The sequence below is a fragment of the Pygoscelis adeliae genome, unplaced genomic scaffold (assembly GCF_000699105.1).
Source record: "Pygoscelis adeliae isolate BGI_AS28 unplaced genomic scaffold, ASM69910v1 Scaffold21, whole genome shotgun sequence".
NCBI classification, from domain to species: Eukaryota; Metazoa; Chordata; class Aves; order Sphenisciformes; family Spheniscidae; genus Pygoscelis; species Pygoscelis adeliae.
This window is the reverse complement of record NW_008824243.1, coordinates 3,921,381-3,936,644: the sequence shown is the minus strand read 5'-3', so window position 1 is coordinate 3,936,644 and position 15,264 is coordinate 3,921,381. Positions and strand designations below refer to the sequence as shown.

The 15,264-nt window shown below is 37.2% G+C and overlaps 1 protein-coding gene across 1 annotated transcript in view; it reads right to left on the bottom strand.

Annotated features, from left to right (window-relative positions):
• CLOCK (clock circadian regulator) overlaps window positions 1-15,264 on the bottom strand; it is a 52,310-nt gene that overhangs the window by 34,663 nt on the left and 2,383 nt on the right. The window contains exons 2-3 of the mRNA XM_009335142.1: window positions 13,991-14,078; window positions 8,761-8,820 (exon numbers count right to left, since the gene is read on the bottom strand). The gene's annotated coding sequence lies outside the window, so the exon portion shown is untranslated. The remainder of the gene's footprint in view (window positions 1-8,760; window positions 8,821-13,990; window positions 14,079-15,264) is intronic.

Below are 15,264 nucleotides of genomic sequence, written 5' to 3'. Positions count from 1 at the left end.
CTAGGAAAGTTGCCCAGCTGCATTATTGCTACTCCCTCAGACACAGCCATTAACCCCTTCTTTCAAAACCCACTTCAGAAACAATTTCAAGAATGTATTCCAAACTTACCTCACAAATGCACTCGTTCCATAAAAAAACTCAGCACCAGTATAAGTGATCACCAACTTCCAGTCTCTTTATACCACTACATTTCATTTGTAAGCTTCTTCCCTTGAACCATGCTACTTTCCACATTTTTGTTACATGAAATCAGTTTTTTCTCTCATCTTTATCCCATTTCTATCTGCCTTGCTTACTGTTCTTCAAATAAAATGTATTCACTAGACAATGTACTTGTACCACTTCTGAAAAATTTTATTTTAAAGCATATTAAATTCTAAAAATGAAGCTGGGATCTAAAAACTAAGCTTATGCTACTCTTAAATTCATTAATGGATTTTATGGAAAACACCAGAATTATCTCTTATTTGATTAGAAAAGTTAAGTTTCTCCTTCCCCTGCACCTAACAGAGGCTCTTAAGCAGTTAAAATACAGATGCAAATATTAACATAGGAAGTTAAAGCACAGCAGAACAATCGGCCAACAGGAGAAAAACAATTACAGCATGATTCAGTGAAGCCACTGGTTCTTTTCTGGCCAAATAACCTGCTGGCCCATTGACCTACTTTTTTAGGTGCTTACAGCCTCCTCTCCTATTCTGTTTTGTTCCGTTTGACAAGTGCAAACATTAATAGTGACAAAGAGTCCCATGGAAGTCTAGGTTACAGAGACTGCAACATGAAACCTGTGTTTTTAAACTGCTTGGAGTCGAACAACTCTGCCAACTCTCACCCAGCTCCTAACAGAGTTCTAAAGAGGAAAAGTTTAGACCTCATCTCTGCAGTATGTAGAGGTGCATTTTTTAAAAAATCACAACTCAACTCTTAAGACAAACACCACAGGACTTAAGCACAGAACCATATTTGATAATGTCTAAAACAGAACTAAAAAAAAGGGAAGTTTTTAAGGATATTTCAAAAAGGGATTTTAAGATGAGGAGGAAAAGAATATGTTTATGTCATAAATGAACATAAGCAACCTTAAACCAGACCAAAAGGAAAGCTAATCACAGTGGAAAAGCTTTTGTAACCAAAAGCACATAGATCTCTAACTCAGTAGAAATGGCATGCGTGTGAAAGCCAGCAGAAAGGTTAACACGCCTACACGCCAGCATTGTCAGCCACAAGTGTTCAAAGGTCATGGGTCTGTCTCCACAATTCATGAGGTTTTTTTAAATACAATGAATTATGTGTATTTGCCTCTAGATACTCTGTCTTTTGTACACATTCAGTGCACGTTTTCAAACTTTTCTGCAACCAAGAAGGCTAGAAACTTACTATCTTTAAGAAAGCTGAGGTCCTCAATCAAAAACCTTAGCTGCTGCCATGGATATATAAACTATTAATACACAACATTGCTCAATCTGTAGCAAAATCACAAAAACTAGCAACGCTGCAACTTCTGCACTATGCTGACATCACTCACAGAGAGGCAATAAGTTATTGGGTGCCAAGTTATTGCTTGGCCAAAGAAACAAGGTTCTGAATAAGTCATAGGGTAAAAAGCCACAATCCAACCTAAGGTAATAGTGAAAAGCTCACACCATGTGATAAAACATTCCATGTTTTAGACTGAAAGAATTTCAGTAACTTCAGTCCAATTTTATTGTCAACACTGGTATGCACGTTGGCGATATTAAATTTTAGAAACAAATTCAAAGACTGAACAAACTGTGAAATTACACTACAGTCTTGCTCATGACATGTTCTGTCAGGACTGGACAACAGTCAATGTGTTGCCTGTACTTAATTTTGTATATAGTCAGTGACTGAAACCCTTATGTCTCCAGCACTCCACCATAACAGTAACACTGCTAAATATTTTTGAGGAAGAATCAGAATTGCCCTTATATTGTAAAAAAGATTTTTACATAAATGTCTTGATTTTATAAGTAATATTTTCATGACTTTACAGATTACAGCCCTCAGACAGAATTAATGCGAGGTGACATGTATTATTAACACAAATAATTTCACCCAGGAAAGATGACAGGAAAAATACAGGAAACAATACAGTTTTCCAACACTACAGTTTCTGCAAACAGAAACAGATTAACTTCTTTAATACAACCTGATCTCGCTGCCATAATCCCATTTTGTCAGGGGAAAAAAACTAGTAGTTATAATCACTGAGGATTAGCTTTAGAGAAGATCTTGTTTAAAGAACCAAAATCACAGCACACCACTCTGCGCTTCTACAGCACCTGATGCCCCAGCAGAGCTCTGACACTAGTTACGTACCAGGGTAAGCAAGCCAAAGAGCAAAAAAATCACACTGTGAGCAAACAGCTGAGCCAGCACCAAAAGCCCTATTCATTATACAGATTCTGAGGATAATTATAAACCTTCTCGATACTCCTTTCCAGGAGCAAAGAAACATTTGCTTCTGATAACTCGGATTATGAACTTCTGGGGTTTTACTCTACTGGGACATCCCACCATAATGGGCAAGCAGAGATCCATCCATTATCTCGTCCCCAGAATAGCACACCACTACCATTCATGTTTTCCATTTTGCTCTTTGCTTCATAGATTTACCCCCAGCCCAACCATTTTTCTCTTTAGCTTTTTCTTTTTTGGAGGTGGGGAGAGGGGAGGAGAAGGGGAAGAACTTATTTTGGTTTAGCTCCTCTCTAGTAACCATAGACTTTTGTAGAGAGCAAGAGATGTTTAGACAGGTAAACCATGACCTGCTCTCGAATCAGATACAGTTTGGCCTAACAGAACAAGCTAACAGGTTTCGAGATACTTGCTCCTTTGCTTGCAATGGTATACACACCAACAAAAAGCAAATTAGGGTAATGACTGATTGATCCCTTCTCACTAATCAAAGGCTACCTGTTAAAATACTATGTTTTTAAAATGGACATATGTCTCTCATTTTCTACCTCAAAATAAAAAAAAGGCAAAACAAACAAAAATATCAGAAGATAGGGCTGAAAGGAATTTCAAGAAATGCTGTCCAAACTTTGCAGCTGAAAAGGTTATTCTAGCAGCTGGGAATAGTCATATATTGCAACCTTTTCTCTATCATGTCAACAAACCAACTGTAATCTTGGTCTGTACTTGTGCAGAAGAGCTGACATTCCAAAAATGTCATTTTCTGTACATAAACGCACTGTAACACCAGGTGTACGTCTTCACCTGCTTCACATGAAAACAGAGTAGGAGAGAGCTGCCTTCAGTGCAGACATCCACACAACTTGATCCCAGATGGGCTTTTAATAGCAAAATTAGTGAGTGGACACGAGCAGCCTGCTCTGGCAGAGCAGCTTGCTTAGGGCCACTACCTTTGCAGGGAGTAGACAAGGACGCATCTGTGTGCAATATAACGAAGAAAGGGCAGTAGGACAGACGACTGGCAGTGCGGGTTGCCATTATCAGAATAACTCACCCAGTCTCAAGTCTGTTCCTCAGGGACTTTTGGGAAAGAGGGCAAGGCCAAGCAGTCTACAGGAGAGATGAACTGCCTGGTAGGAGGCCTGTCGTGGTAATGGTCAGCGATATCACAGATTTAGTCGAGTTACAATGGCACTTGAAAGAGTGCATACTATTTGCCCACAGACCTATTTGTAGATAGTCCAAACAAACAGCAGCAGTTAGATGACCCTACAGATCACCATGAGTAGGAGGCAACGTAGCAACCACAGAGGTGAAAAGAGGTTACGTTCTTAGAAATGGTTTGTCACACAGATGTGTCCTTGTCTACTCCCTGCAAAGGTAATAGACCTAAGCAAGCTGCTCTTACAAGTTTGGTAAAAGTCACTGTAAATAATATCCTCCTAGAAACATGGATGATGAGGGTTAGAGGAAAAAGCAATTCTCTCCTGCGTTCTTCATGTATTAGACTGTCCTGCCACCAGGAGAGAAGTTTGCTCTGTAACTTGGGACTGAATGCAGTTTGCAATTTCCACCTCTCTAGCTCATGGTTAGAGGAAACACCCCTGCCCACCACTCCTCTGTTCCAGATCATTTGAGCTGATCTCTGCTTGATCAGCTGTTCTGCTACCACCATTCCACTCTTCTCTGGAGTCTGCATCTCCTTCCCCTTCCTCACCACAGAGATGGGCCCACAGCTCCCTCCCTGATAGGGTGCAGCTCTAATCTTAGTTCAGACTGCAGTGAAGATATGTGCAAGAAAGCTGTAAGAAGCCTCTGACTCTTCGCCTGGGCTACGTTGGAGCCTGGCCCATGCCTGGTCACGTATGCCACTGCTCTGGCCTGACTCGCTGATTTGACTTCTCGGCTCGTCCTCAGATCTGCATCCTCACCAAGAAGTTGCTGGCAATCTGGGCACTTGACGGAGCCTGGCTGCCCTCCCCTGGGAGCAGCCTGCCCCTCCAGCTTCCTGGGAGTGACCAGGAAAGCGCTCAGCAGGTTGCCAGGCTTCACTGGTCCTTGACAGTAGGGTGCTGAAGCACTTACCAGGCTTTTTTTCCCCTCCATCCCTTTCCAGGCTGCTTGTATTATCTTTGCCTTCTAGGATCCAAATTAACTACATTTGGTGATACCTGAGGTGTTGTTTATACACTCCCTTCAAACTATTAACAAAGATTATTAAAAGAAAGAAATTATAATACTGATTTTCAGAGTTTGTCAATGAACACTCTCCACGTTTCAGAAAACTGTAAAGGATAATCAAGAAAGAGTAGAAAACTAACTAAGTCTATAAAATAAATTCGAAAGGCAGTGTTTAATGATCCGGTCATCAGAAACAATTGCTATTCTTCCATATTCTAATTTAAAATACTTTCTCAGTCCTTTGTATTCACAGTTCCTTACTGGAGATCCCCTTCCTTCAATAACAAAGCCGTAAGTGTGGCAGAAATAATGCTTGTAAATCCTGTGCCACTAGTCTGTACAAGAGAAAGACTGTGGCTACATGTTACGATTCCACTTGCACCCGCTTTTATTTATAAAGTTCCACCCTGCTTCTTGCCACCCTTCTGTGGCTTCTACTGGAGGAGCGCACCCCTTCAGCTCTGGCCACGTGCTGAAGTAGATTTGTGAAATAATGTGTCTAAAACAACCCACATATCACACAGTTTTAAATACAATCTTTATTATCTTGTTCTTACTAAAGAGTGTGGCTTCACTGGCACAGCTGAGGAACAGTACTCCTCTACAAAGAGGAGCAGGAACCTCTTAACTACATCTGCCACTGCTGGATCTGTAACAGGGAACCATGGGTTAGACTTAAGTGTATGCATTGTGTTTGCACATCTGTAAATCTCCATTTCCTTTAATGGGATTCTGGGCAGAAACATCCTGCAGCCAGTCAGCTCAAGAACTGATACTAAATTAACGCTGCGCTGTGGAAAAAGTGCTGTAGATGGTGTAAAATCTGGAGATTCTGCTATTCTCTCTCACAGGAGGCATCTAAACTTGGTATATTTTACAATGAACAAATAAAATCCCAGCTTCCTTCTTCCAGCTCCTTAAATAGAACTGAGAAGGTAAGCAATTGACAGGTTTTTTTCAGAAGTTCAAAAAGGGAAAAAATACCATACACACATGCTCAAAAGTTTAAATTCCCACTGAGTATTACGAATTATCCCAGAAAATTATCTGCTACATACAAAACAATGATTTTCAACAGAATAAAGTTACCAGACAAAAAAAAAAAAAAAAAGAAGTTCTTCACTTGACGATTTATCAATATTAACAGAAATTTAAGGAAAAAACCTTTAAAATATGGTACCAAGATATCTATCCTGGAGTTAACAACACTTTGAAATGATTCATCCAATTACAAATGTGCATATTTATGAAACAGTATTAACAATTTTAAATGTTTTGTATCAGATACAGATGTTAGTTTAAACAACAATTTGTCTAAAATGGTTTGTCATTTTTTCCTCAGAGCATAAATAATACCAAGAATACTAATAAATCTAACCGAAGAGGAAAAATTAAACACTTTACTCCTACACTGAAAAACAGACATGAAAATTCACCGAGAGATGAGACAGATTAAAGAGTTGAACATTGTTTTTCCTCTACCCCAACAACAAGAGAGAACAATGTCTAGATATAGAAAGTAAACTAATTTTTGAAAAGTGTCCTGGAGAAAATTCATTACCAAATTCAACAGACATAATTATTAGACATTCAAAGCAAGATAACGCCAAGTAAATTCTTCCATTCCATACAAAATTGCTGCTCGGTGTTGATATAAACTCATGTTTAAATTTAGGAAATGAGACTTCACAATTATTATTACTGCAACAAAAACAAACTCAGCTATCCACTACAATTAATCTTGCAGAAAAACATGAACCTATGTTCAGTTAGGCAAGCACCTTAACTGCCAGACTTTAAGTATGCATGTGTGTGTTGCGAGGTGGAAAGGTAGCTAAAAAGCAGTTTTTGAAATTCACACAAATGAATCTTTCCAAAATTCTATCCTAGACCAGAAAAATCTACCCAATGAAGATTTATTAGCTTTTATATCCAAATGAACACTTATACTTTTTGCATATCTCACTATTGCATTGTAATATCTTCAGAAAACCAAGAAATCAACAGATGGCCAAGAGGGTCTTGTAAGAAGTTAAGTTATGCAAGTGATTTCTGCATCCCATGCCTTTACAGTCTATTTAGGAGAAATTTTAAGGATATAGCTATGAGTCTTAAATCAGTTTTGCTTGATTTATAATCCACCTTACCTTTTTAGGGGCAACCAACTATTTCATATCAATGACTTATTCCTTTAAGATATCATTATCTAGAACATCCAGACATCAAGAAACATCTTATCACTTCTCAGTCATGGACACATTAAAAAGGGGTGGAAGGGGCAGAGGGAAAGCAGCATGCTATGCCAGACAACTCAATAAAATGATCTCAAGTTGGGTTGTTGATTTGTTTTTTTGTTTGTTTTGGTTTGTTTTTTAAACAGGTGACAGACTTATTCCTAACTCATGGACAGGGTACTCACCTAGGATTGTGGGAGAAACAGACTGAGTACTTCCTCTGAATTAGTCCGCAGGTGAAGAATTACCACACATAAGATAGCAAGACCAATATATACATAGACCATGCAGGTAACTACATGGCTACAGATACTAGGTATTTCACACCCTAATAGTTATTTATATTTGTAAGCACTTTTACCAAACTCCTTGGTCAAGCTGAAACTTTTCATAATGTTAGCCTTTGATCATTATTTTGACCACTTATTTCCACACCCATATTAAATTCCCTCTCTTCTGCTAGCATTAGTATCTGTGATCACACAGTCAACACAGCCTAAAACTGGTCCAGACTAAAACTAACCCAAACACTGTTTCATTCATCTAAATCAACTAAATTCGTTTCACCATATGGCTGCTCAAAAGCTGTGTTGGCACAGGGGAAGGGGAAGCAGTGAATCACCAGGTTAGACATTTTTTGGCAATAATGCCATTTCATGCTGACCTACACCATGTGTTAAATTACAACCAGAGAACAAAATTAGGAAAAAATGAGATTCAAATTTGTGCTCAAAGAAATGAGCGTTGTAGCTACTACTTGAGAAGTCTGCTTCATATTTAAATGAAACATCTGTACTCTCCCATGCATTGCTGCATCTCACGTGGCAACCCATGACAAATGAAGTTTTTGGACAGAATGAGGTTTGTTTATATACACTGATCCAGACTCATGGATCAGCTTCTGGATATGAAAACAAATGCAGAACTCAGCCTTAGAGTCAATGGGAAACTCAAGCAAAATGTAAAGCACAGGAGTACACATACCTGACGTGTTGCTAAGTAGTTATCAACCTACCTATCAAGTAACATGTTAATTGGCATGAACTGTGACTGTTTTAAGATGATCCTCAGTACAGATACTTATACAAGGGTATTCACCTGAACGAGTAATATGAAACTAAGAAAATTTAATGAAAGAATTATTTATACCAACAGCAGCTATCTGTAGGTCTTAGAATTGTACAAGTGTACCAAATGGACATATATAAAAAAAGGACAATTGCTAACAGCAACACACAAGAACAAGTGACAGGTGTTTCAGAAAGCTAATATTTAATCTGAAACTTAATTTTATCCATCTTATGCAGAAATGCAAACATGTAAATAAAATACTTTAAAAATATTTAGTGATGGGCATAATTTTTTTCCAAGCTCATTGCACAATCCTTGATTTGTGCAGCTGTGGAAGTGCTTCTGATGCTTAGATTTCCCAGCATGGGTGACTCATGCACAGCTAAATTATTCTGCAAAGCTTCTGTGAAGAGCAGCCTGTTTGACTGCCTGGAGAATGGAGTAGGCAGTGCACTTCACTGGAAAGAGTCTTCAAAAAGAAAGAAGTGAGGTTTCACATTCACATTTCCATAAAATGAGAGTAGGAACATTTTAAGCTCCAACACTGAAGCACAGTCCAAGTCAAAAAATTACCAAACAAGCAGCTCCTCCTCCCTGTCTCCCCCCACCCCTTTCCCCTAGAAGTCCTGCACATCATCCTGGACACCAGAAAGTGATAACAAAAGAAAAAAGAATGAGGTAGTAGAAAAACAGAACAAAACAAAATACGGGAAACGCTAGGGGATGCTAACTTCAGTGTATTCAAAAAAAGATGTGGCAAAATACACTTCTGTTTTAGCATGCTTACTGTTATGTTCGTAAGATTAACAGGATTTAACAAAAGTAAAGACTTACTTTTCTAAAATTCTGGTGTTTGCCAGTGGATCCTTCAGTTTTTCCCCCAATACAAACTACCTGTTATAGAAAAAGCAAGTTTGTACATTAAATAAAAACTCAATACTATAGTTACAGAATTCCAAACCCCTGCATTGCACTACTCCTTAATTTCATTAAACAAAACACTAGAGTTACTCTTTTGTCAGAACTTTCAATGTAACAATCCAGGCTCAACTGGAATTACAGCGATTGCAAAACCTGAGATACAGGACAAGTCCTTCATATTACACAGGCAACAAATGCCTTAACAGGAAAGGGGAAAAACAAAACAAAAAAGTTTTGCAACTGGTGCAGAGAGGAAATGTCTTAACTGTTGTCTTGGCTAAAAAATGGACAAAACCAAGGCAGAAAGACTTTACTTTTCTTGTCCCTGGAAACTATTTGCAAAACACTTTGCAACCGCTTTGGGGATAGATGTTAGGTATGCTTTTGCCACCCTGGTATAAGCAAGAATCAAAAGGAAATGGAACATCAGCCAACATTTAGTCAATAATCGAGACTATTATTTAGTCAATATTTAGTCAATAATTAGACTTGCTCAGGCAGGAAAGATGATGCATTATTTTAACAAAAGGGATAGTACTGCCTGCACTAAGCAGAAACAGCAATGCAGCAATAGAAAATAGCATATAAAGTCAACTCTAAATTTAATGTAATTTTACCGCAATCATTCTGCATATATACGGAAATAAAAAGGAAGAACAACTTCACTTAAGTATTCAAATATTAGAGCACTGAACACAACTGAATTTCTGAATGTTCAGTAAACACTGTTCAAAGGAAAATTATAGTTTGAAGTAGCACTGTAACATTTAACCAACTGTTCTTTAGCATTCTGTGTTTCTAAAACGTTATCAATTTATGTAGATATCAAATTTGCCCAAGTTCTTTCTTCATTCTCCTGAGCAGCAGCAGCATGCACTCCTCCTCTATGGCTTGCTATTGACATGAGCAGAAACTTTCAGAGCTCGTGCTGACTCAGCGAGTCCAGAAAACCTACTGAATTCACCGTCTGAGGGTCATCAGAGAAGCAGCAAAAGCAGACGAAACAAATTCCTTGTTCCCATAGATCAGTATGCTCTTCAAGATGTTGAGCCCAGTCAATTTAATTGTAAATTAAGTTGATTAGTTACGATGACAGTATTACTCTTCAAGCATTAGGAATTTTTTAAATCCAGGCTTTCTGGACCTTGCAGACTAATTCAACACTCAACAAATCTGTCAATTGTTTCCCATTCCCCCAGCTCTTTCAAAAATATTTTAAGATCACAATATTGACTGAAAGACATAAAACATACTATAACTGAGGAATTTCTAAGCCAAGGTTTTTTAAGCTTTGTTGCTACCATATTCGAGATAAAAAATTTCAGGATTAGGTCATGGGGGGAAAAAAAAAGGTTCAGCTCCTTTTTGTATTTTTGGAAATTCAGATTCTGTCCTGATACTTCCATATAAACTTTAAAAAGTTTCAGAAGAGTCCTCAAAGTTATTTATGTGAGAACTATTAGTCCCTTTTACCATCTACAATACTCAACACAAAATCATATCAACTACTTGGGACCATACTGACTACATTTACATGACTGTAAACTCTTTTCCTCAGCTTTTTTCTTTTTCTCTTTTACCACTTCTCAAGCTTTTCTTTCACAGAATGATCAGACCACACTATTTCTACTTACCAAAACACATGTCTCTTTATGCTTACTTCTTGCCCCTCAAAGCTTCCTCTGCACTCTCAAGTTCTCAACACCTCCCAAATTAGTACCACCATGTTTTATTTGCAAACATTTGGAACCTTTCCTTCCAGGTCATTACTGAAGATGCTAAAATTAGCACTGCTTAAAAGACTGCCATCTCAACTAGCAAGTAGGACCTAGTTAAAAATCAAGTTGCACTAGACGTATTTTTACAATTAATATTTTAAATCAAAGCAAATGTGGTAATCCACCCCTTATAGGCTCTTTTCCCACTTTATTAACAGAACCTGACTTAGATCGTCCAGCACTTAAGTCCTGAAAAGTAACATTAAGAAAGTATTTATAAAGGCATTATAGCTATTCCAATTTTCAGTTAATCTATCAGTTATCAAAAAGTAAAACCATAACCAGGTTTTATTTTCAATGGCAATTCTCTTCTGCTCAGAACATTGTGAATATGGTTTCAATGACCTAGGATCTTGCTAGTAGCCTATTTAACACTGGTATTGAGGAAGGGGATTCCAAAAGCTATCAATAGTCACAAGAAATCCTGAAGCTAATATAAATTATATGTTGAGGCCACATGCTAACAGGCTGAAACAGCGGTATGTATTTAAGCATACATTAAGGCTTGAAACAGTTCAGTTATGCCTAACACATTAACAAATATGCCAATAGAGTCAGAATGAACTATACGCTTCAGCATAACTGTGCAATATTTATAAGACAAGATTACTTAAAATCATGAGGACTCTTCATAACTTGGTGGCTTACAGTTCTCACATTTTGACTCTCAACATTTTTCTTCATTTTAAACTGAGGCTTGTACCTGCCTCAGTGAGGCCTCCTCCCAAAGTTGCTACATGAAGCAGCTAAGTACTAAATTTTCATTTTTACATAATGCATTCGGTTTTTGCCAGCTGAAGTGCTACATACACACGTGGCAGTAATAATGGCTCTTTTAGAAAGGATTATACAAATTGAATGGAGAGATGCTTAAGCCTAGGAGAATAAAATATACTAACTTTCATAATATGTTTATGCCAGTTACAATATGAGGGAATAGACTGAATAAAAACAATTTAAATAACACTGCAAATAACTTAGTTTGAAAAAAATCACTGGCTTTAATAAAAAAAAAAAAAGTTCTCCAAAATGCTGCTGATACTTGTGCTGCTACAACCTTAGATATTTTCTTTTAATGATTATATTAAAGGGCTGTTGTTTTAAATGTCCCTATTGATAGAAATCTTACTTGAATCTTGGAAATTTTCTAGAAAAAATGCTGAAAGCTAAGGCCTAGATTCTGCAAAGATCTAATAAACATGAAATATAACTGAGTTTAGTCCTAATCATTGGCTTAGACATGCGGGATATTACACTAGCACTAAGTGTGCAAAATTCTCGGGAATCTCTGAACGTAAAATTACATGGGGCAGATGGGGAGAACACTTACAACTGTTACTCCAAGATAACATGAGTTAACATTGGCAACTAAATATTACTTAAATTTTCAAAACCTTAACAACTGTCATCTACAACCTCAAACTGAGGAATCCAGTCCGGGGGGCGGGGGGGGAAATCTGTCTTGATTCATGACAGCTCAATGCACAGAAAGATTGTAAGAACTGCAAACACCTGTGAAGACCATCTCTTTTTCATTTTTTGTCTTGTTCCTACTTAATGACTGCAATAAAACACTGGACCTGTTTTCTTCAATGCAGATGAGCAGCTCAAGCAAACCACGTGGGGTGGGAAGTATACAAACTTTAGAATTCTATATAAAAATTATGAAATGAAAGAAATCAGAATATTCCTATATTTAACAATTTAAGAATATAAGCAGGGAATAAAAACAGACTAAACAATCAAAATTTCAGAAGGCAGTTATGATTTTGCCATTTGATTTACTGCAACTTGTAGTATTTATCTGTTTCCTTGACAGTTTGTATTAACAAAAGTTGCAAAGAACATTTGTGGCACTTTGAAAGTTGTAAATATTGGCACCAAAACTTATGTATCTATTCTACAAATCCACCTATATCACAGATGTTCATTGCCCTCATCTACTGACCTATAACCAAAGTGAACAATTTTGGCTATGTCTCCATTAGCAAGTAATCTGGAGCAGTAGAAATGGATAGATCAAAGCAGCTGGTGCTGACACTCATATGCTAGCTGTTCAAGAAGGTTTATTTTGGATTAGATTTCACCTGGTCTTCAGAAGCAAACATCACCATCACACAGGCCATTCAAAGTTTTCCAGCGATTAAATAATTGATTCAGACCTGTATGCCCCCAGTAGAGCAGAAGAGCTCTTTGCACCTGCAGCAGAACTTAAAAACTAGTTTTCTGAGAAAGGAATGTAGTTCAAACACCCTGAGCAAGTATGTGGGCAGGGGAGGTAATTGAGAGATTTTCTCCAAAACAGTATTAATGATCCAAATCAAAATGGTGATGCGTACACTGGAATTGTATCCTACCTTTCCAAACCAGATTAACCAAAGCAGATATCATCTCACAAAACAGAACACTTGAGGGCACTGGAAGACTCTAGAAAAATTCTGTAAGTTTTTATTCTTAACTCCTCACATGGCAATCTACTGGCTATCACAATAAGAATTTATTTCCCCTATTCCAGAATTCAGAAGACAACAAAACTGGATAGCCCTACCACTTCGGCTTCATTTCTCTTTGCTTCGTTTCTTCACTCCATCTTTTATGTCTTCTTTTTTTTTTTCTTTTAAATATTTTACTTCTTTTCTTGTTTCCCCCTTATTTCTTTCAGATTTTTCTCTCATTTATTTATTTATTTCCTCCTATTACCTGTGCTATTAAATACAGCAAGATAAAACTGAAGATTCTAGCATCTCTGACCTTTCAGACAGAGCTGTCAGTGTTGGTTTTATATTTGGAAATTCAGATGGTGTAGACGGAGACAGGCATGTAAGCACTACCACTGTGATTTAAATTGCCCTAACTCAAATAAAATTTAAAAGGGCTAAAGATGAACATGTGTTTGCTTCAATCATTCAAATTGATCTCTAAATCCAGTGCTAAGCAACTATGTGAATTGAGAAAAAGCAGATTAATGACACCGAAATATTAGTCTACTATAAGACTGATATTAGCCTGATTCTAAACATCATCTCAGAGAACAGCCACAGGAACACCATGACAGAAATGCTAAGGGAAACTTATCATGCAACTTATGTTATGGAAGAATTTCATTACAGAAACACTAGATAAAAATATATTTGGTGTATACACAGCTTTTTACCTTAGGAGTAAAGCCAGGAATATATTGCTTAATCTTTCCCCTTTTTTTTTTTTCCTTTCTGAGCTATGTCATTTGTTTATGTAATAATTTAATCTTCTCGATTTTAGGTTAAATGCCAGTTTCCCTTAGCGTTGTAAGTTGTAAACAGGATTTTGCCACACACAATTAACTCATTAGTTGCTTAGAATAATCAAAATATTCAGAGACTCACCTAGTTTCACTGACATTCAATATACAGCACCCAAGTAATTTTCCAGAAGAGTTTTGCAAATGAAAGAATGGGTTTCACTCCGCATTTGCTAAAATTTAGATGAAAAGAAAATCAGATGTCTCTAAAGCAATTCCTAAAGAAAAATTGTCTTTTAAGAAAAACAAAAAACAAACCACAAAACAACACTATACAAACCTTCACATGAACATAAATTGAAAATTTTAAGTATAACCACAATCCTTTTCATTTTAGAAGCTTCCTTCTGTGTGGACCTGGGCTTCAAAGCAAAACCCAGAGTTTGTAAGTAATTCTGGTTTTAATAACAAAAAAACCAGTTAGCAGCAATTTTCATCAACATTAAATACAACTTATTCCATTGATTTTTTTTTTAAACCCTGTTAAACAATTACAGAATTTTAATATGAATTCAATACTGCACTTTTAATCCATAAAAATCTAAGAAGCAATAAATCATTCCATTTACTCCTACACTGAACACAAATTCCATCTTCCTGTAACTCAAGAACACCAGACCCTCTTAGGTCAGTTCAACACAAAAATCCCAAAGTATTTGAAAAGAAAGTTCAGTGCAGTCCTATAATAAGCAAAAAGGAGGGGCGGAAATGTTAAGATCATCCTCCACATTATACATTCTAGTTTCAGCAAAAGAAAGTGGAACTAGGAGTCTCCAGCCTGTCTTGTAAACCTGCCTTCATTTGTTTCATAATTTCAATCTTTAGACGAACAAGGCGGTGATTTCTCCCACATAGCACCTCTCCCTCCTCTCTGCCTGGCCTAGAGCATACCTTTGCTTTGGTCAGCAACTCCACTACTTTATTTCATTAATTTAAGTCAACTCCTCTGATCCAAATGTAAAAACCAGGATAATCTCTTCGCTTCCTCAGAAACAATCTCTAATTTCCCTTAAATCTCAGTTAAGAACCAAGAGACCATTTTCAGATCATTAACTCTCTATATCCTATTAAACAAATTTTGATTTAATGAGTTGAAATTTTTCTTCACTGTGATAGGCAGAGCAGCCCCAATAATTATGGCCAAGATAACTAACTGCCCTACGATACTACATTTCCCATTCTTTGTGGATGGGCTCTGATTGTGCTGCTGCTACTCCTTATTCATTGCACTTCTACAGCAGGTGTGTAAGAACAAATCTGAATAAGAGAGTGGTTTGACTTCACTGTTCTCCTGAGTAAATGTGTTTTGCCCAAGTAGTGACATGGGCATGTTTCCAGAGAAGCACAGAGGCACTACTG